Consider the following 22,039-nt stretch of genomic DNA (forward strand, 5'->3'; position numbering starts at 1 on the left):
CTAACGTGAGCAGGGTTGAGGATCGCCGACTTAGAATAAGCCCTAAGCTGTGCCGAGTCACAGCCACCCACCGTCCCCTCCTATTAGTGTGTTGACTTCTCGACAAGTGAGTCATGGACACCAGGTTTCTCCACAAAGATCTTAAGGTCTGATCCCTGTCTTCAGAAAGCAGGAGTGCATGTGTGTGATAAAGTTCTCATGGTGCCAAGAATACAGTGGGGTTCAAAGGGTGCCTTGATCAGCTCTACCTGGGGGCTCAGCAAAGAAAGACGTTGTGATGCTGCTTCCCAGCCCAGCACATCAGGGCAACTGCTTTTTCAACTTACACGTTCCTACCAGCAGGGCACCTGCAGGGACAGGAGGAGGGGACACAACCAGCAAGTGTTTCTAGAAGCAGCTCCAAGAGAAGTTTCCGTTTAAAAAGCTAAGCTTGAATTATTGAATGAGGATCATGCCTCAAGTTCTTTAAGCAGCTCTTCTCTCCTCCCAGGAGAGGTAATCAGGAGCTCTGTTCAGTTGAAAACTCACAGCCATGCTTTGTTCACAGATCCAGCGAAAGGCCAGAACCTAGTCCCAGGGGACAGAGCTGAGCACCTCAGCTCACCAGGGCTGGGCTTGGGTGTCACTGGAGCTGCTCAGCCCTTGAGCAACTGCCCCTCTCCCACCTCCTTCCCTCATCCTGCGCCCACCCAATCTCGATGCCCACCAGGCTCTGCCTTCACAGAGCTCATGGTCTAGGGCTCCGAACAGACGAGCCAACAGGAAATTCAGCCCATTGTGACCCGGCCAAAGGTTGAGGAAGCCACCAGGCATCACGTGAACATGCGCCCGCCCGCCTCCCCTGCCGTTCCGGGTAGGGCTGTTGCCCACCCAGCTGGCTGTAGCGGGGCTTTGGGGAGAGGGCAGTGTGGGGAGAACAGTGAGTGCGACAGTGAGTGGGGAGGGAGGCACTTGGGTGCCCAGAGGCCAGGAGGGAGGGAAATGAGAAAGAATCTGGAGTCCAGTCTTCACCACCCTCCTCATGCACCTGCCCCCAGCCAAGCTCCTCCACCTTCCCCCCCCCCACCCCGTGGTTCAGCCTCTAGGCCTTTCTTTGCAAATGGTGGTCAGCCCTGCTCAGAGGTCAGGCGGCCCTGCTGGCTGATGCTTTTTGGACTGGCCGCCCAGCACTGTCATCTCAGGGAGCCAAGCCAGCCCTGGGGCTGTGGCCTCATACGTGACAGTTTCAGACACCACAGGCCTGGGCTCCCCTTCCCTGGCCCGTGGTTCTTGCCTGGAAATGTGAATCTGAAGCCCCGGTACATTCAACCAGTCGAACCTCAAAACTGTAATTGAGCAGCGCGGCTGCATTTCAGGTAAGAAACTGAGCTATGAAATCAGACTCCTCTTGGAATCTCGGGTCCTCAGCTGACAGTTACTTGGCCTCTGTGTGCCTCAGTTTCCTTATCTGTAAAATAGTGATTAAAATTAAGTAAGCGTTCATTACAGCATACGCAGCTGTCAACGTTTAGCTATATACCGAGTGGTTTTCAAGCAGAGGTGGGGGACAGTTTTGCCCCCTGAACATTTGGCAGTGTCATCCTTGGTCATCACAACTGGGGAGCGGGGGGTGTGCTACTGTCATCCAGTGGGTAGAGGCCAGAGGTGCTGCTACAGACCCTACAATACAAGGACAGCCCCTGCCATCAAGAATTGCCCCCTCCTTTCCCCTGGCTGGCAGTGCAGAGGCCCCACGATGCCTGGAGTTACTGTAAAAGACGTGAACCAGCGGGAGTTCGTCAGAGCCCTGGCAGCCTTCCTCAGCAAGTCCGGGAAGCTTGAAAGGCCCTGAATGGGTGGACACTGTCAAGCTGGCCAAACACAAAGAGCTCACGCCCTGTGATCCTACACGCGAGCTGCTCCCACAGCACTGCACCTGTACCTCCGGCGTGGCGCTGGGACAGCTCCAGGACCGAGATCTCTGGGGGGGACGGCAGAGAAAGTGTCCTGCCCAGCCATTTCAGCACAGGCTCCAAAAGCGGGGCCCGCCGGGTCCTCTGAGCCCCAGAGGGGCTGAAGGTGGTGGGAAAGGACCAAGATGGGGGCTGCAAACTCACATGTTCGGGACAGAGAGATCTGGACAGAATCGCTGGACAGGTGGCGGCTGCCAACAAGAAGCATTACAACAAATGATGCTGGGTTAATAAGCTGCCTTATTCATTAAGAAAAAAAAAAAAAAGAATCATCTGGCCCGAAATGTCAGTTGTGCCGGAGTTGAGAAAACCCTGCCACATACACATCTATGCGGGCCGGGGGGTGGGGGGCCGGGGGTGGGGGGGGGAGGGGGAGGGGGAGGAACATTGTCTCTTTTACAAAATGGAATCATTGAAATTTTAGCCACTCTGAGAGATAACAACGCCTCTCATTGTTACTTTAATTTGCAATTCCCTATTCATAATTCTGAGCCTCTTTTCAGACATGTATTGGCTAGTCTGATTTGCACTTAAACGAGAATTGTCTACTTGTATCCTTTACCCATTTTCTATTGGTTGGTTTCTATTGACCTTTACTGTCAATTTTGAAGAACTCTTATTTCTTACAGACATAGATAACCTTTTGTCATCTGCAATAAATACTTCCACCCCTTCCCAAATCAAATGAGATAATACAGGCCAAAAATTCAGTGCAGAGCTCACACTGGGCATCTTCTGATGTACGGAGATTGATTGACAAAGCAAGCTCCCCCTTGTGAGGGACCAACAGGAGGTCTGCACACAGCATCTCCATAGTGATGGAGGGACCGTGCCAACAGCAGAAAGTTCCCGAAGTCAGGAGCAGAGCACGGAGAGGAGCCCTCCGCTCCTGCATGGCTGTTCTTAGCTGGGTCCCAGGTGCGGACACCCACCCTCCCCTGCCGCTCACCCAGGGCAGTGAGGGATACGGTTACACTCCTCCTTCCCTGGGAACACGTGGACACAGTCAACATGTGGGGCCACTGAGGATCTGCAGCCCGACTGTGGGCTCCAGAGCCTGGGCTCCCAGTCTCCACACTGTGCCCACCCCCTCCGTTCAGACCCCAAGGAAGGGGTTTTCGCATCAGAAGCTGTCTACATGGAGTGTGGCTGGCAGACGGGAGGGTATCAGATGCCTCCCCCCGCCAGAGAGCACCCCTTCTGAGTGCGCCTTGCAGAGGTACAGACGGGACAGCCAGGTGCGGGGAGGGGGTCCTGTGCTTTGCCTGGCTGGGGAGCTGGCAGCTCACGAGATGAAACTGGAACAAATGAACAGCAAGCAGACACCTTAAGGAACTAAGAAGCCCAACCTATGGCCCCAATCAAAGCGGAGGTAAATTTTGAAGAGTTTGAGAAATATGTCATGTGTGTTACCAGAAGGAATCTCAGAACCTGGGATCCAGCCCTTAGCTGCAGAGGAGAGAGGTACCAGTTACCCAGGATTCCCGTGATACTAGCTGGTACGATCCCCACAGCCCTTCGGCACTCGTCCTATTGGCCCCATTTCTTGATTGAAGGAATAGGTCTGGAGAAGGTGAAAGCAATGCCCTGGGGTCAGATCAAATTCCAGGGAAGACGCCCAGGTTTGGTGTCCCTTTTGGAGCTGAGCCTCTGCAGTTCATCTCCTGGCGCTTTTCTTGGGTTCTGATGATGGACACAGGGGACCATATTAGGTTCCATTGATCGGATTGGTTTGTGATCTCCTTTGAAAATAGAAAAGGAGGCCCTGAGGAATGAGACCCTGGTCCGTGAGGGAGGAGAGGGAAGGTCCAGGGAAGCCTGTTGGATGAGTCTCTGGGAAGGTGGACTGCAGGGTCCACCATGGGTCACGGGGTGGGACACAAGGACGCTGGAGTCTTCAAAGAAAAATGTCACAACCTGGCTATCTAAGGGCCAAGGGCTGGCTGCCCCAGTGCCCGTGGAGCTCTGCCCCTACTCACTGAACCTCTCAGCCTGCCTGCCAGCCCTCAATCTGCGGGATCTTAGTTCCCCAGCCAGGGATTGAACCTGTGCCCCTGCAGTGGAAGCATGGACTCCTAACCACTGGACCGCCAGGGAATTCCTCCGGCCCTGCCTCGGAAGGCCTAGCCTGGCAAGCGCCTTAGGGCTGGGCTGCGGGGCCTGGCACGGCACCGTATCAGGTGCCTCTCCCAAGACCAGCTCCCCACCCAGTGTCCTGCTGTGTGGGTACCACCTGACCCCGGAGGAAGGCTGCCCCGGCCTTGCACAGTGCCCTGGGCTCTTGCAGGGCCTGGAAGGCTGCCTGGCCCCTCGCCCAGAACATGGTATTTTCCCTCCCCCCAGCAGCCTAACTTACGCAGACTCCTCTGCATCCGGTCACAAGCACAGGCCTCGGGCCCTGGGCAGCCAAGGACCATCTGGTCAACCCAGGCCAGACTCTGTGCTCTAATAATAAATGTTGGACAAAGGAGGAAGGAAAGAAACAAGAAAGGGAGGGGAGAGGAAAGGAGGGATGGAGGGAACTCATGTGTCCGTGGTCTTCAAAATAAGCATCTTTTTTCCTCCATTTTCTAGAGCCGTGGTTCTCGGAGTGCGGTCCCCACATCAGCAGCCTCAGAACTTGCAGGAGAGCAGATTCCTGGGGCCCACCCTAGCCTTCCCGAATCAGAAACTCTGGGGTGGGTCCTTCTCTGTGTTAACAAGCCCTCTGGGGGATTCTCAGTCCTGTTCTAATTTGCAAACCACTGCCCCAGAACTGTCTTGAGGAAGTGATCTTACTGAGCTGTCCTCTTTTTAGCTATTTCAGCCCCGGGGGCTCTTCCGGCCTTGTGGAAGCAGCCTCAGCCTTTGCAGACCGTCACCCCAGCAGTGCCCCTGTTTGACCCACCAAGAGGGGTGCGTGGAAGGCAGCCCGGGAGCCGGGGGTGGGTCTCCAGCAGAAAGCAGCATCTCTGTGTCCCTCACGTCCATTAGTTTATTTGAACCTCCTGACAATCTGTGAGGTAGGCGGGCCAATACCAGCACCTCAGTTTTATAGCCAGGAAAAGAGAGGCTTAGAGAGGGGAAGGGCTGTTCTCCCTGGAGAAATTCCCAACTCCAGGGGGGGCAAGATCTATGCCTGATAAACAGTTAAATAACCGGGCAGAGAGACTTGCTACACCTGGGTGGTGGGTCCGGACTCCCGCAGCCCCACCTCCCCGCGCAGCAGGTGAGGGGTGCCTGACCAGGACATCCTGGGGGGGGAGCGGGGAGCAGTGAGGAACCTGGGGGGTCTTGGGCCTCCTCTTACAGTGCTGGTGGGCAGCATTTTCCCCTGGACCCCAACGAAGCCCACCAGCACCTCTGACCCACATAAAGTCCTTTATGTTAAAAATTCCTCTGGACACAGCAGTCCCACTTCTGGGTATATACACAAAAGAATTCAGAGCAGGGACTCCAAGAGATATTTGCATACCCATGTTCATAGCAGCATTAGTCACAATAGCCAAAAGGTGGAGACAACCCAAAGTTCCATCAATGGATGAGTGAATAAACAAAATGGGGTCCGTGCATGCGATGGAATATTATTGAGCTATAAAAAGGAATGATGTTTCAATACATGGTACAACATGGATGAACAGTGACGACATTAGGCTAAGTGAAATAAACCAGACACACAAGGACAAATACCGTGTGATTCCACTTATATGGAATAGAGTCGTCAGCGTCATAGAGACAGAAAGTAGATCGGTGGTTGCCAGAGGCTGGTGGGAGGGGTATTGGGGAGTTTCTGTTTAATGGGTACAGAGTTTCGGTTTTGCAAGATGAGAAATCTCTGGAGATGGATGGTGGTGAGGGTGCCCAACAGTGTGAACGTACTTAATGCCACTGAACTGTACACTTGAAAGTGGTAAATTTCATGTCCTGTATATTTAACCACAATAAAAATGGCTATCCGTTAATGAGTCCCACTGCCCCCACCCCCCAAATCCTCTGGAGGTTGGAACCAATTTCCAGGAAACAGCAGCACACAGATCATTCTGCAAATCTCCTACACAGCCATACAACCTCCCTGACACCACAGTGACAAGGGTAAGAAAGCCCTGGACATTGGGTTCAAGTTCCTGGGCTCCCATGTTCTGGCGCTGTGACCTGATCTCAAACTCGCAGTCTCCTCTTTCATGAAAGGGACCAATACTATCTCGGTGTCCTTGTGAGGGCTCAGAAGGAAGCGATCTGAAAGATTCTAGCACATAATCAGTGCTCCATCAATGGTAGTTAATTGATGGTGTTTCCTCAGCCTGGAATGTTCTCCCCCTTCTCTGCAGGGTAAGCTCCTGTTCATCCTTCAAAGCCCAGCCAGCTCAAATCCCACTGCTTCTATGAAGCCTGGGGTAGCCCAAAGGATCATTCACCAAAACAGCTCTTCCTCCCTGTCTGACATCTGATATCGGGCACAGCCATGCAACTCGAAGGAGCCAGAAGGTGCTTTGCGGTGACTTCTCTCCCTCTGCTCTGGCCACCTGGCTCCTGGGAGCAAAGCCCCAGCAACTCGCAGTGGACAGGTCACGTGAGTAAGAAACAAGACTTTGTCACTTAAGCTTCTGAGATTTGGGAGTTGCTTGTTTCCTCAGGGTAACCCAGCTCAGGGCCACTCAACCGTGGTTTCGCATCCGCAGCCTTGGCATCCCCTGGGTGCTGGTTAGAGATGCAAATTCTTGGGCCCCACCCTCGACCTACTGAACCAAATTCTGTGTAAAGCACTAAGCATGGCTTCTCTCCCATAAAGGTGTTCAGTGGTTGTTATTCCCCCCACCCCCACCCCCCTGAGACTTCCACAGAAGACTCTGCTAGTGGCCTACTCAAAGCCGTGCTCCCCTTCTCCCTACCTGAGAATTCAGGTTTTTGAGGGGATGACAATGTGCGCAGGTGAGAACATTCAGTTTCCCAGACTCCCTTGCAGCTAAGGGTGTTCACGTGACCTGGTTCTTTTCTGGCCCAGAGGAAGTCAGAGCAGGGCTTCAGGGAGAGCTCGTCAAAGGCCACAGCCCCAGGTGGCAGGTGCCTCTGGCTTTGGGCCTTGTCCTTCCCCTTCCTTCCTGCCTGTTACTTGGATGTGGTGGAAGATTGTTACCCAATGGCTCTGAGGAATCACACCTCCCTGTATTCACACTCTTGGGCAATCCCCACCCACATTGAATCTGGGCTGGCCTGAGCCTGACTCTGACCGATAGCATGTGGCTGCAGTGACTTCTGCTCTCAACCTGGGGCCTGCCAACAGGAGATCTCCCCATAGGAGATCACGTTCCTGTCAAAGGGAGGGACATCCATCCAACCCATTGTCCAAACCTGAAACCCGGGACTCACCTCACCTCTTCCTCTTAGTCTGCAGCCAACTGGTCACCAAGCCTGTCCTCTCACATGGCTCAGGTCCATTCCAGGCTTGATCCGCGGGGCAGCTACCTACTGACCTCCTGCCTCTACCACTGCCTGCCTGCTCTCAAGCCTGCACATAGATGGGTTGTCGTCAGATTGATTTCTTTTTTTTTTTAATTAATTAATTAATTAATTTTTGGCTGCGTTGGGTCTTCGTTGCTACGTGCAGGCTTTCTCTAGCTGCGGCGAGCGGGGGCTACTCTTTGTTGCGGTGCGCAGGCTTCTCATTGCGGTCGCAGAGCACGGGCTCTAGGCACACGGGTTTCAGTAGTTGCAGCATGCAGGCTCAGTAGTTGTGGCTTGCAGGCTTAGCTACTCTGTGGCACGTGGGACCCCCCCAGACCAGGGAACGAACTCGTGTCCCCTGCATTGGCAGGCGGATTCCCAACCACTGCGCCACCAGGGAAGTCCCAGATTGATCTTTCTAAATGCGGACCTGAAGATCATTCCCCAATGCTTTTAGAGTAAGTCCCAAGGCCCTGGCATGGCCTACACATCCACATGTACTACAGTGGCTGCCTCGCTCTCCAGTCCCATCTCTGTCCACTCCCCTCTCTAAACATCATGGGCCCTGGACATACCATGCTGCTCCCTGTTTCTGATACCAACTTCGCCTATCAGTACCTCCATGTCTTTGCCCCAGGAATGACAAACATCATCCTTCATGTTGACTCAGTGTCTTGGTCTGCTCAGGCTGCTATAACAGAATACCACAGACTGGGTAGTTTGAACAACAGAAATTTATTTTCACAGTTCTGGAGGCTGGAAGTCCAAGATCAAGGTGCCTACAAGGTAGGTTTCATCCTGAGGCTTCTTTTCTTGGCTTGCAGGCAGCTGCCATCTTGCTATGTGCTCACATGATGTGTGAGGACAGGGAGAGAGGGAGTGAGCTCTCTGGCATCTCTTCCTATAAGGACACTAATCCTATAAGATCAGGACCCCACCCTTAAGACTGCATTTAATCATAATTGTTCCGTAGGGGCCTAATCTCTAAATACAGCCACCCTGGAGGTTAGGGCTTCAACATATGAATTTGGGAGGGAAACAAATATTCAATCCATAACATTCAATTAGGAGTAGCTGCCTAGAGAACTGTATTGAGAAGAATTCTGAGGTCCTTTCAGGTTCTGTGATAAAGAGAGCTATGCTTGATTAGTCATGTCTGCCTGCGGCTTAGAAAGGAGGGATTGTGGTGGCTCATGTACTGTTTATTTTCTTTCTCTGTTTTATGTGTTTATCTTTTCTACGCTCTCTCTTGGCTCAAGCACAATGCCTGACACATTCTAGGCTCTCAACACATTTTCGATGAATGAGTCAACGAGTGAGTAGTTGTCTCAAAGCACATTTCACATCCATGATCTCATTGAAGTTTCACAGCCAACTGTGAGGTAGGTCGGAACGATCAAAGATGCTTGGGAATCTCCTTGAAAGTGTTCACCCTTCTCTCTCTTACCCCATACTGGAGACGCTACATCTCTACTGGAGATGCTGCATTTTTCCTAGAGGCTACATGGATGCCTGGACCAGGGTCTGTCCAGATCACAAGGTGGCTCTTGCTGCCAAGGTGGCTCCTGGAGCTGCTGAGGCCTTTGCCCTTCCTGCTGCCCCACCACCCCTGCACCTCTACTTATCCCAGCACTGCCAACCCCATCCTCTGGCTGACGTCACTATGAATGAGAGGCAAATACATTCTGTGGTCTCCAAGCCCGGTAGAGCAAGGGAGGGATTGATTTGTCTTCTGATGGGAGAAAAGGGGCATGTGTTAGCCATTGCTGTGACACAGGAAATCGAGAGCAGGTAAGGGTGTATGTGATGGGGAGAGGGTGCCACGGTTAAAGGGGAAATGGATTCAAGTCTCCAGTATACCTGTTAGAACGCAGCTCATGTAATTGTGAGCGTGTGTCAGTGTGTGTGTGTTGGTGGGCTGCCTCTCCCCTGCCTGTCACCCCTGTTCCCAGGCCCAGCTGTGCTGTCCCTGCCATGTGCCACGTGCTTGAGCCCCTTGAGGGCTGCAGATGGACACACTGCCCTGGCCCTGCTCCTGCTCTGTCTGCTGTGGCCTCTCCCCACTGAGCATTAGTTCTCAGCTAGCACCGTGCTTAGCCCTGTGAAACGTGCTCCAGCCCATGAGGAGCTCGTGGCCTGCGTCAGCAGCAGGACCACCCTGGGCCATGTGTTGGGAAGACCAGAGGCCGTGCCCCATCTCATTGGCTGGGGAAGGCAGGTGAGCCGGCGCAGGGTGGGGTGGGCGTGTTTAGGCCAGTGCATCCCCCTGTTTGCCTGCAGTCGAAGCGGGGGGCACGGGGCTGAGGAGAGGAGACCATATCAGGAGGGATTGCTGGAGCCACACCAGACAGCAAAGAGCTAGCACCAGTGCCTGCTCTCTGGGCCTCACAGCCTCGAGAACAAAGCCAGGACTTCCTGCAGCTGGTTCACTCTGGGTTCTGTCTCCTCACCGTGGCCACTGTCTCACGTAGTTACTGCTGGGAGAGAAGGAAGCCGAGCCCAGCTCTTCTTAGGGCCCAAGGGGGGCCCAGGACCCAGCTCTCAACCAGGACCTGGCCTCCAGTGAGTTTCCCAAGGCTGGATAAAGACTGTGATCATTTCCCAGGCCCCTCACAGGCCTTCCCAGGAGACCCACCCAGAGGGCACTGGCCTTTCCACTTCCTCAGCATCTTCCTGGAGGTCCCACGAGTCCAGCCAAGAAGGCAGTTGAGTCCCTGGGGGTGGAGTCACAGGGAGAAGGTGAGGCCTCTGTGCTCTGGGGGAGCGACCTCCCTGCTAAGTGCTTGGCGCCCTCAGAAGCGCTTTGAGAAGGTCTCTGTTCGAAGCCCGCCTGTGGACAAGCCCGTCTCATGACAAGAATCCCGGGTGGCTCACTCTCTACGAGGCTCCTGACTCCCCAGCAAAGTTGTCTGATGTTTATTGCATCGTAAAAATGGAATCTTTTCACAGCCATTTTCTGCGCGTTTTGTGTCTTCTACTGTGGACCCCCAGAAGGGGGCCAGGGCTGTGTACCCTCGGCCCCTGCTTCCCTTACTAAGACAGCCCCACTTTCAACCAGGCTGCAGTACACCCAGCCTCTGATTAGTCTAAGCCAAGAGTAACCCCACTCCCTTTGCTCTTGACCCTGGCCAACAATGACAAGTAAGTGGCTTCTGGGAAGATCCATGTTTTCCATAGACGGAGGAGGGCTGTCCTCGTCCTTCCCTTCCTGCTGTGCATGGTCCTGCCAGGGTGCAGAGCTGAGGCAGATGTTCTGCTGCCACTGGGAAGACCAGGGAACCCCTGGGAAGTGGCCAGAGGGCCACTTCCGGCTGACGTGGCAGAGTCTGTTGTCGTGACCAAGCAGGACCCTATTGGGCCTTCCTGGGACAGACCCCTCCCCCATATCCTCTACTGTAGCTCCTCTCTGAAGTTCCTAGATAATAGTATCTGATGCACATTTTCAGAGTTGCTTTACAGATACTAAAACCCCAATCAAATGGAAGAAATTAACTAATTGATGACCATGAGCACGTAGGCCCGGACCTACTGGTGCCTAAGGTTTGATAATGTTAACCCCTGTGACACCACCCTGTTACCTCACCATCAACCAATCAGAGAGTTGTGCACGAGCTGATCACAGACCCTGGGAGGCCCCTCCCTCACCTGGCCTTTACAAATGCTTTGCTGAAACCCTTCAGGGAGTTTAGGGTTTTTGAGCATGAGCCACCCATTCTCCTTGCTTGACACCTTACAATAAACGCTACACTTTCCTTCACCACAACCTGGTGTCAGTAGATTGACTTTACTACATGAGGGCGAGTGGACCCAAGTTTGGTTCAGTAACACTGTGACCAATTTCAATTCTGCATTGTATTTTAAATTTCATCTATTGTCATCAGTCTTACATTTTACAAAGAGGACCATGCCTTTCACTGTTTTCCTAATTTTAAGAAAATCTGAACAGTCTTCCTATGTAAGTTGAGTAAATGAGAATGAGATCAATGAGGTCAAGGGAAGTTCACTGTCACCTGGACCAGTGGATAAGATCAAAGGCCTATTCAAATAGAATTTGCAACTATATGTGAACAAACTCAGTTTTCTACAACAAACATCCTGGTAAATGTTACTGGAACAGACATATTCTGGTCTCAAGGTTTTTTTGTTTTTTAATTTTAATTAATTAATTTGCCTGGTCGGGTCTTAGTTGCAGCACACGGGAGCTTTTGTTGCGGAGCGTGGGCTCTCAACCTGTGGCCCGAGCGGGCTCAGTAGTTGCAGCACATGGGCATAGCTGCCCCGCGGCATGTGGGATCTTAGTTCCCCTACCAGGGATTGAACCTGCGTCCCCTGCGTTGGAAGGCGGGTTCTTAACCACTGGACCACCAGGGAAGTCCCTGGTCTCAAGGTTTTGTAAGTCAATGACTCTTAGAACTATGATAGCAAACTTTCACTATTTCAGGAAAACTCTTTGTCCTTTTTATTAAGAAGTGAATAGGCAGAAACTGAATTTTATGATGAAACTATACCAAAAAAGTATAGTTTTAACTTACATTGTATGGTAATAGGTATTTAAATATTTTCTTTTTCTTTCTTTTTTGTTTTTGTGGTACGCAGGCCTCTCACTGTTGTGGCTTCTCCTGTTGTGGAGCACAGGCTCTGGACGCGCAGGCTCAGTGGCCATGGCTCACGGGCCTAGCTGCTCCGCAGCATGTGGGATCCTCCTGGACCGGTGCACGAACCCATGTCCCCTGCATTGGCAGGCGGACTCTCAACCACTGTGCCACCAGGGAAGCCCGCCCCCCTCACCATTTCTTGATTACAGGAAATAGGCTTCATTCAGCCTCCATACCCTCCCTGAGTTTCTTGAGCAGGTTCAAATAGTTGCTAATTAGGGAAGGGAGGGGATGCAGAGACAGGGGAGGAACAATAGTGCAGCCTTGGGGCAACGTCCTGGTTCCCCATCAAGGGATACAGACAACAATATCTTTGAGCTGTTTTGCAGATACTGAACCTCACCAGGTGGGAGAAGTTAAAGGTTAATGATATTACGCTGCCCACAAGCACTAGACACCAGACCAGTTGGAACCAGAAGGTTGATGATGCTGACTCCCACTTACCTCACCACCAACCAATCAAAAGAATGGGGCCCTAGCCCTCTGTGGCCCCCTTTGCCTGGCAAAGCAATAAAACTATTCTTTTCTACTTCACCCAAAACTCTGTCTCCAAGATTTAATTCGGTGTCGGGATACAGAGGCCGGATTCGGCTCCACTATGTGAGTGAGAGGAGGAGACATAGAATCTTTGTGCACAGCGCTAATGACTATCCCAGCTGCTATGAGGGGCTTCATTATTTGCCCGTGGAAACCAATGCAGTTCACCTAGCCTTCTTTGACTCATCTCTTTAGGAGTTCTCTCACCTATCAGCCTAGTGACTCTACAAAGAAAGAATATGAAATTAGTTTGGCACGACTTATTCCTAGTAAATTTACACTGGCTTATGGGACTTCCCTGGTGGTCCAGTAGTTAAGATGCCGTGCTTCCAATGCAGGGGGTGCAGGTTCAAACCCCGGTTGGGGAACAAAGATCCCACATGGTGCATGGCCAAAAAAAAAAAGAAAAAAAGCTCACACTGGCTCCAAGGACCAGTATTTTCTCTACCGTTTTTTTTAAACTTAAAAAATATTCCAATTTTGGGGCTTCCCTGGTGGCGCAGTGGTTGAGAGTCCACCTGCCAATGCAGGGGACACGGGTTCGTGCCCCGGTCCGGGAGGATCCCGCGTGCCGCGGAGCAGCTAGGCCCGTGAGCCATGGCCGCTGAGCCTGCGCGTCCGGAGCCTGTGCTCTGCAACGGGAGAGGCCACAACAGTGAGAGGCCCGCGTACCGCAAAAAAAAAAATTTTTTTTTAAAAATTCCAATTTAAATTCTTCTTTTTGGATGATATAAATTATTTAGTCCTGCTTAATTTTTATCTTTATCCTGAATATGTTATTTTGAAGATCACAGATCTAGGATTGGTAATGCCTGGTGATGACACGAGACCACTAATGAATGAGCATAATGCTCTTAAAAAAAGCTAACGCACAATGTCACCAGGATAAGGACATAGGCGGCTCCTGAATTTCCCTGCTCTCATGGACACGCCGAATATACAGCTACACATGGAGCAATTCCCTGTAACGAAAATCCAGAAACTGTCAACTTGTCTTCCAAAGTGTTGTACATTTGCATTCCCCCCAGCGATGAATGAGAACTTCTGCTGCTCCAGCATTTGGCATTGTCTTGTTCTGTATTTTGGCCATTCTAATAGGTGAGTAGTGGTGGTATTTAAATTCTTTTTGTTTCCAATCTACATTCTAAGTCAGCCATCCCCAGCTTTTCTGGCACCAGGGACTGGTTGCGTGGAAGAGAATATTTCCACGGATGGGGTGGTGGAAGTTGGTTCAGGCAGTAATGCGAGCGACGGGGAGCCACGGGGAGCGGCAGATGAAGCTTCGCTCGCTCTCCCGCCACTCACCTCCTGCCGTGCAGCCCGGTTCGGAACAGGCTGCAGACCCTGTTCTAAGTGATGACAATCTAATGTGTAGCTAATTGTTCTGGCATTCTCTCAGGGATAAACGAAACTTACAAATCTATGGTTTCTTAAGTCATGCATAATCAATTGCCGAAAAAGTAATTGCATGATATTCATTGTTACAGTGTTGTAAAGGCCTTTTTTTATATAGTCAAGGCAATTACAAAGTCTGGAATGAATGATCAAAAGTATTATGGATACTCGAAGCTCTGTGTGTGTGTAACCAAAGATGGTTGAAACGAACCGAGGCTTAACCTCAAATGCAACAGAAGACTTGGGTTCTCTAAGAAGACGTGGGGTGTCCTGGCATTGACAGGCCAGGTTGGGACACCCCATCTGAAGATAAGTAGAATGTACCGTGAATGCACCTGCCGGGGAAGCCCTTCCTGGTACTTGCTTAAGATTCCCAGTGAGCTAAGAGCAGCCCAGTGTCCAGGAATCCACAAGACTCTGATGTAACCTTTGACCCAAGCATTTAAATGAGACAACCAGGGGTCCCAGGACTGTCTGTGAAGAGAGAGGCAACTAGCACCACCACGTGATGAGACCAGAGAGTGAAATCAGAGCATGGAGAGGCCTGAAGAGGAGATGACACCAAAGGGTCATCCCCTCAGCTCCTCTGGGATGGAGTTAGCTCAAGGGGAGGCACGCACAAGGTCCCCTGAGTGACCACGAGTGATATCCAAGGGGGCAAGCACAGACTCTTTAACTGGCCTGAACTCAGCTATCCTTCCCCCAACCCTTCCTCCTGGACTCTCAGCAGTCCTCTTCGGAACGTAGGAGTTTAACGTGAGCAGCGACCTGTGGCTGAGAGGGCAGGGCAGGCCTTACCTGGAAGTGGGATTTGGACCGCACGTTTATTATTATTATTTTATTATTACCTTTGGCTGCATCGGGTCTTTAGTTGCGGTGCACGGGCCCTTCTTTGTGGAGCACGGGCGTCTCTCTAGTTGTGGCGTGCAGGGCGTCTCTCTAGTTGTGGCGTGCAGGTTTTTTTTTTAATTCTCTCTAGTTGTGGCACGCAGTCTCCAGAGTGCGTGGGCTCTGTAGTTGGTGGCACGCACGGGCTTAGTTGCCCCGCGGCATGTGGGATCTTAGTTCCCTGACCAGGGATCAAATTGGCGTCCCCTGCACTGTAAGGCGGATTCTTTACCACCGGACCAGCAGGGAAGTCCCTGGACTGCACATTGATGAAAAGATGGAGCGGGTGGGGAAGGAGGATTGGCAGGTCAGTGTGGAACCTGATTCATCAGGAGAGGGAAGTTCCCAGAAAGGGAGTTAGGCCAGAAAGTTGAGTTGGGGACCAACGGCAGAGGTCTTGAATGTCGTCGGGCTGAAGCTTTCAGATGTTTCACCAGGAAGCCGTGGAATGCTTCTGATGTGGGACTCGACATGCACAGGCCTGTGTGAAGCCAAGACAAAGCTGACAGTGAGCTGTGGAACAGACTGGGCAAGAGGGACTGGAGACAGGAAGGTCTGACCTAGGCTACGGTCATAGTCAAAGCCCAAAGTGAGATGTGCATGGGCCAAACTGAAAAAGGAAAGGAAAAGACAGAGATTCTGGTGACCAAGCCAATGAACTTGGGAGTGAAAAATACAGAGAAGTTGACAATTTAAAAATACCCTCTGTTCAAAACCTGTATTATGCTCGTTTATAGACAGCTGTGTCCTAGGAAAGAGAGAGGGCCCTAACTGAATTGGTGGCATATTCCTATTTCCAACTCTTTTATGTGGGTCACACTCTCCCAGGAAAATGGAGAGTTTCTTTCAAAAGAAGTAACTCCCCCCCACCAGTGCACATGTATTATTTTTTCCTGCCAAAAGAATCCCGGCTATCTTCTTGGTTCTGGGTATCTTATTTATAATTTTTATCTCAAAGGCCTTCTAGCTCTTTATCCACTTCCTGCGGGAGCCAGAGTGGGAAGTGGAGCAGGGAGACAAACTTCTCCCTTGATCTCATTGAATCACCAGAGTCCCAGCAGGAGAGAGATGGCAACAAATTTACAGCCTCGTTCCCAGAGAGAACATAATAAATGCACGATGTGTAGAGACTTTTACAGAGATGTGGACAAGATGAAAGGAAACCAACCAAGATGGTAGAGCACCTCCAGGATAGTAACGTGGAGAGCCATCAGCACGGCCAGTTTGAAGGGACCGGGAGAGGAAGTGGTTACGAGAACCCAGAGAGGCCTGTAGCTGAAGGATGGGGTCGCTGGAAAGCTGCTGTGGCCTTCAGTGTAGGAACCAGACACACAGCTGCCAGCCCAACCCCACTGGCAAGGCGCTAGAACAATCAACGCCCTGCAGGCTCTTTCCTCCTGCCCTCCTATTTCCTGCTGGTGTCTATTATGGGCTGAAGTCAGCCAGAACCCAGAAGGGGAGGGAGCTCCAGGAACAGTTCACACAGGTCGGCGCCTGGGGACAGAGCAAGGTGGAGGAGAAAGGGGTGCAGATCTGGAGGGACGAACGGAATATTCAGCAAGTTAATACTGACATACACAACAAAGCAACACAGTAGAAACTGGCCTATCTTTCACGGAGCACAAACTATGGACCCAGCTTGAGGAAATGATGGAAAGCCAAGGCTTTACTTGGTGAGTGAAGGGGTCTTTCTCTTTGGAAGCTGGTCTGCAGGGAGAGGAGATGAGCTGAGGCCCCAAGAAGCAGGCACCCAAGAGCACGTGGAGACAGGACGGGATGAGGGACACTGCTAATCCCTTTTCAGGGTCCTGGTTTCAGTTTTCTGAGAGGACTGGTGGCCTGTTTTCATGAAAGTCCCTTAATTCCATAGAAAAAATTCCCCTTTTACAAAGAACAGCTTGAGGAAGTTTCTGTGTGTTACAACCAAAGAACTTGAGGTCCGCTTCATCTGAAACAAAGGAACCTTGAGCACACGACTTCATTTAATCCATGTAACAGCCCTGATGGGAGGTAGGTCCCCTTATCTCCATTCTATTTTATTTTATTTTTATTATTACTACTTTTTTGGCCACGCGGCTTGCGGGATCTTAGTTCCCAGACCAGGGACTGAACCCGGGCCCCGGCAGTGAAAGCGCAGAGTCCTAACCACTGGACCGCCAGGGAAGTCCTCCCTTATCCCCATTTTAAAGATGAGGCCATTCAAGGTCTGAGTCAGATCAGGCAATCTTTGTCTAGGTGTCTGGGACTCACACACTCGGGTCTGCCTCCAACACTCTGGAATTTTCAAGGACTCCGCAAGCTGGCAAGCAGGGCCAAAAGCAATTTCCAAAACCAGAAGGGAACTCCGCCTTTGCCCAAGGCACCCCGTGGGGACGCTGGCCTCTCCTGTCAGTTTGCCAGCTAAAGCAACTGGAATGCTGGGAGGAGCCAGCAGGCACGGCCACCCAGCTCCTAAATGTTTGAAAGGGACCAACCTTGGACTTGGGAAACTGCCGCCGAGTTCTTTTTCAAGTGCTCCTGGGAAAGCAGCGTATTTGCAAATGCCGTGATTCCTCAGCTAAATACCAAGGATGGGGTTGACTGCGTGTGGGAACATCCCGCATCCCCCAATTCCAGACCCCCCAGCCCCAGAGGTAGACCGAGTTGTTGGAGGAAGGCGGCCTGCTCACTCCGGCCCCCAGGAGCCCGGGGTGGGGCTCTCTCAGCCCCCCCCCTCATCCCACCCCCAGGCCCACTCCCTGTCAGCTGCCCTGCCTCAGAGCCGGAAGGTGAAGTGAGGTAATGTCTCCACAGACCAGCGGTGGCCAGGAGATGAAAAGAATCTCAGAAACACTGTGTTAAATTTAAAGCAGACCCACCTGCCTTAGCCAGGCTGCAATTCCACTCAGAATAACCAGTTTGTTTTTCTTGGACATTCCAGGAACTAACTGGCCACCCCGTGTAAAACCCCAGCAGGAATGTTAGGGGGGCCCCTTGCAACTCAAGCATTTGCTGCCTCGTTCTCCCTCAGGCGGGGTCGGGCCTCTCTGGGGGTCACTTGAGGGCTCTCCCTTTGCTCCCTGTGGCTCCTTTATCCCCAAGAGCCTGACTTGGTGCCCAGAGCTGTGGGGAGAGGTCGTCAAATGGGTAATAGGAGCACCTGATCCGTTCATCCAGTGCTCTCTCCGTGCCCTGCTAAAGGCGTCGTTTACTGAACTGTCCAGTCCTTAACCACATCCCAGGAAGGTGTGTCGAAAGTGTTTACTGCTCCCATTTTACAGATGGTAAAGCTGAGGCTCGGGGAGGTTACCTAACTTCTCCCAGGTCACCCAGCTGGGACTGAAGCCCCCCCAGCGCTGGTCCGAAGCCCAGGTTCCTCTTACTGCCCATCTGGTCATCCCACCCCTCCCCCAGCCTGGGGGGCGGTGTCCTTGTTGGTTATATTGTTGTGAAGGGAGTGCCCTGGGGACATCTGGGTGACAGCTGGTGAGAGGCGGTGCTGTCATCACAAGCCCCGCCTTCTGGTTTTGACACCCTCACTTTAGATTGGGTTGGCTTGGGGCCTTCCAGCCCCTGGGGGTTTTGCTGCTTCCGGGATCTGTTGAACCCCTGGCTCCCAGCAGGGCTAAGAGGCCCACGCAGTGAAACGAGCATGGGCAGGGCCCGGCCTCTCTCCAGCCTCAGCTTCCTCTCTGTAAAATGGTAATTGGGGATGGAGAGGGGGATGGGCACGGGGCTCAGATGTCTCGGGCCTCTGTTTGCCAGGCAAACAGATTCCTGCAGCTAGGCAGGGCCAGCAGGGGGAAAGCGGGTGCCTCTGGTGGGGTGGGGAGCCTGGAGCTGAGGCCTGGCAGGCGGACAGTGATAAGAGCCTTGTGAGGGCGGCCGGCTCAGGGGACAATGGGCTTAGTGTGGGAGGCCTGGGCTGTTGCTTTCCCTCTCTGCTCCCAAGAGAGGTTTCCATGGCACCCAGACCGGACTTGGACACAAGTGTCAATGGAGACATTGTGTGGGAGTCCTTGACTCCCAGCCCCTCTCTGGGGGGTGGGAATCGTGGGGAAAACCCGCCCTAGGCCTGCAAATGGCCCCTAGCGCCATGCGGAGAGACGGTCTCTCCCACCCAGGAAAACGGGGAAGATGTTGGGGGTTTTCCTGGGAGGGGCCTGTGTGAGGTCTCCATTGAGGCCTGCTCATCCCGGGAGGGGGGCAGCCAGGTGACACTTATCCTTTTTGTGCATTTTTCCCAAACCTAAGCTAATAAATGAACTCTCCCTTCTACTGACTCATCTGTAGGAATGATAAATTTTGGTGCCAAGTTTGGCAAAACGGGAGGCATTTTACAAATTACCAAGCCATGAGGACATGCCACTCACTTTTTTTTTTTTTTTTTTAAAGAAAGAAGCATTGTAGCTAGTTAACCTAGTTAAGCCTTAGTACAAGGCAGCTAATGGCAAATGCTATCATTAATGTACAAACAAAATGCTGCGACAGTGGCCTGGGGGTTCCAGGAAGGGTTTGTAGAAGAGCTGGTATAGGAGCTGGGCCTCAGCAGGTACAGTCAGTAGGAGCAAAGGTGAAGAGGTGGGAATGTTTAGGGAATCTCGGGGCATGGGAGTGAATAATGGAATATGGCCTGCCATTTCAGTAAACAAAGGATGTCACAGTCATCAGCCATTGCAGCCACCACTGGTGAGCTGGTGAGCCCTGAGGGAACTCAGGAAAGAAGAGAGTACCTGCCATGTAGCAGCCATCAGACTGCAGCCACTCCCCACTGTGAGCCCTGAGGAAACTCAGGATGCGAAAACACAGGATACTGGCCACAGATAGCTGAGGTGCAAATCAAAAGAATGATTTAGGTGAGCCCAGATTCTTGCATCTTTCCATACATAGAAAAGCACGAAATTCCTTAACCGAGATATTTAGTTTTCTTAACAGTAATCTTTTCTTCCTACTACCTGCCCTTTGTTGCAAAACTGCTATATATCCTAGCTCCCCGCCTAGTCTCCTGGGAGCAGTTCTCTCAGGGTTACTTGAGATACTGCCTCCCAGGCTTGAAGTCCTAAAACTTCCCACCAAATAAAACAGAACTCTCAACTTTTAGGTTGTGCATATATGTTTTTAGTCGACAGGCACGTGGTACCAGGTAATGGGAGATGAGGTTCCCACAGATCACATGACCCTGGATTGGGCTCACAATCTAGACTTTATTGGGCAGGTTGGGGAGACACTATTTAATTAAAATGGGTCTTCACAGAAATAAACCCATGCACCTGTGGTCAATTAATCTACGACAAAGGAGGCAAGACTACACAATGGAGGAAAGACAGTCTCTTCAATAAATGGTGCTGGGAAAACTGGACAGCTACATGTAAAAAAATGAAATTAGAACATTTTTAACATCATACATAAAAATAAAGTCAAAATGGATTAAAGACCTAAATGTAAGACCAGATACTATAAAACTCTTAGAGGAAATCATAGGCAGAGCACACTTTGACATAAATTGCAGCAATATCTTTTTTGAGCTGTCTCCTAGCGTAATGGAAATAAAAACAAAAATAAACAAATGGGACCTAATTAAACTCAAAAGCTTTTGCACAGCAAGGGAAACCAGCAACAAAATGAAAAGACAACCCACAGAATGGGAGAAAATATTTGCAAACGATGTGACTGACAAGAGATTAGTCTCCAAAATTTACAAACAGCTCATGTGGCTCAATATCAAAAAAACCCCAAACAACCCAATCAAAAAATGGGCAGAAGACCTAAACAGACATTTCTCCAAAGAAGACATACAGATGGCCAAGAGGCACATGAAAGGATTCTCAACGTCACTAATTACTAGAGAAATACAAATTAAAACTACAATGAGGTATCACCTCACACTGGTCAGAAAGGCCATCATCAAAAAATCTACAAACAATAAATGCTGGAGAGGATGTGGAGAAAAGGGAACCCTCTTGCACTGTTGGTGGGAATGTAAATTGGTGCAGCCACTATGGAGAACAGTATGGAGGTTCGTTAAAATCTAAAAACAGAGGGACTTCCCTGTTGGTGGGTAATACTTCACACTCCCAATTCACGGGACCCAGGTTCGATCCCTGGTCGGGGAACTAGATCGCACGTGCATGCCACAACTAATAGTCCACATGTGCAGCTCAGAAGTCCGCATGCCGCAATAAAGATCCTGCACGCCACAACTAAGACCCAGCTCAGCCAAAATAAATAATAAGTAAATAAATATTTTAAAAAACCAAAAACTAAAAATAGAGCTATCATATGATCCAGCAATCCCATTCCTGGTCATATATCAGGAGAAAACCATGGTTCGAAAGGATACGTGCAATCCAATGTTCGTTGCAGCACTGTTTACAATAGCCAAGACATAGAAGCAACCTAAATGTCCATTGACAGATGAATGGATAAAGAACACGTCGTACATATTTACAATGGAATATTACTCAGCCATTAAAAAGAATGAAATAATGCCATTTGCAGCAACATGGATGGACCTGGAGATTAGCGTACTAAGTGAAGTAAGTCAGACAGAGAATGACAAATATCGTGTGATATCGCTTATACGTGGAATCTAAAAAAATGATATAAATTAACTTATTTACAAAACAGAAACAGACTCACGAACTTAGAGAATGAACTTGTTAGCACAAATTCACGTGCCTGATACACAGTGAGGCCAAACAAGCCAAAACATCGGAGTCTGGAACAGAGAAAGGTTTATTGCAGGGCCATGCAAGGAGATGGGTGGCTCATGCTCTAAAATCCCCGAGCTCCCTGAAGGGATTTGGCAAAGCATTTATTATTTTTTTTTTGTACTTGATATTTACTTTTATTCTGATTGTATAAGCATTGATATTCTTTTTTTTTTCAAAAAATACGGAACACTTCACGAATTTGCGTGTCATCCTTGTGCAGGGGCCATGCTAACCTTCTCTGTATCGTTCTGATTTTAGTATATGTGCTGCCGAAGTGAGCACTGGCAAAGCATTATTAAAAGCCAGGTTTGGGGCGGCAGGTTGCAGGGTATGTGATCAGCTCGTGCACAGTTCTCTGATTGGCTGATGGTGAGGTAACAGGGTGGTGTCACAGGGGTTAACATTATCAACCTATAGGCTCCAGGAGGCCTGGGGCTCCGAGCTCATGGCCAACAAGTAGTTAACATCTTCCATTTGGGAAGGGGTTTTCACATCTGTA

General features: G+C 50.9%; 1 non-coding gene and 1 pseudogene across 1 annotated transcript; one reads left to right on the plus strand and one right to left on the minus strand.

Annotated features, from left to right (window-relative positions):
- The first annotated feature begins 1,730 nt into the window (after window positions 1-1,730).
- LOC101270532 (40S ribosomal protein S19-like) lies at window positions 1,731-2,221 on the plus strand (annotated as a pseudogene).
- Window positions 2,222-21,715: 19,494 nt separating this feature from the next.
- LOC117202007 (U6 spliceosomal RNA) lies at window positions 21,716-21,822 on the minus strand. The gene has a single exon (XR_004484162.1). It is a non-coding gene; the product is annotated as a U6 spliceosomal RNA (small nuclear RNA).
- Window positions 21,823-22,039: the final 217 nt, after the last annotated feature.

Source organism: Orcinus orca, chromosome 13, assembly GCF_937001465.1.
Source record: "Orcinus orca chromosome 13, mOrcOrc1.1, whole genome shotgun sequence".
Lineage (NCBI taxonomy): Eukaryota > Metazoa > Chordata > Mammalia > Artiodactyla > Delphinidae > Orcinus > Orcinus orca.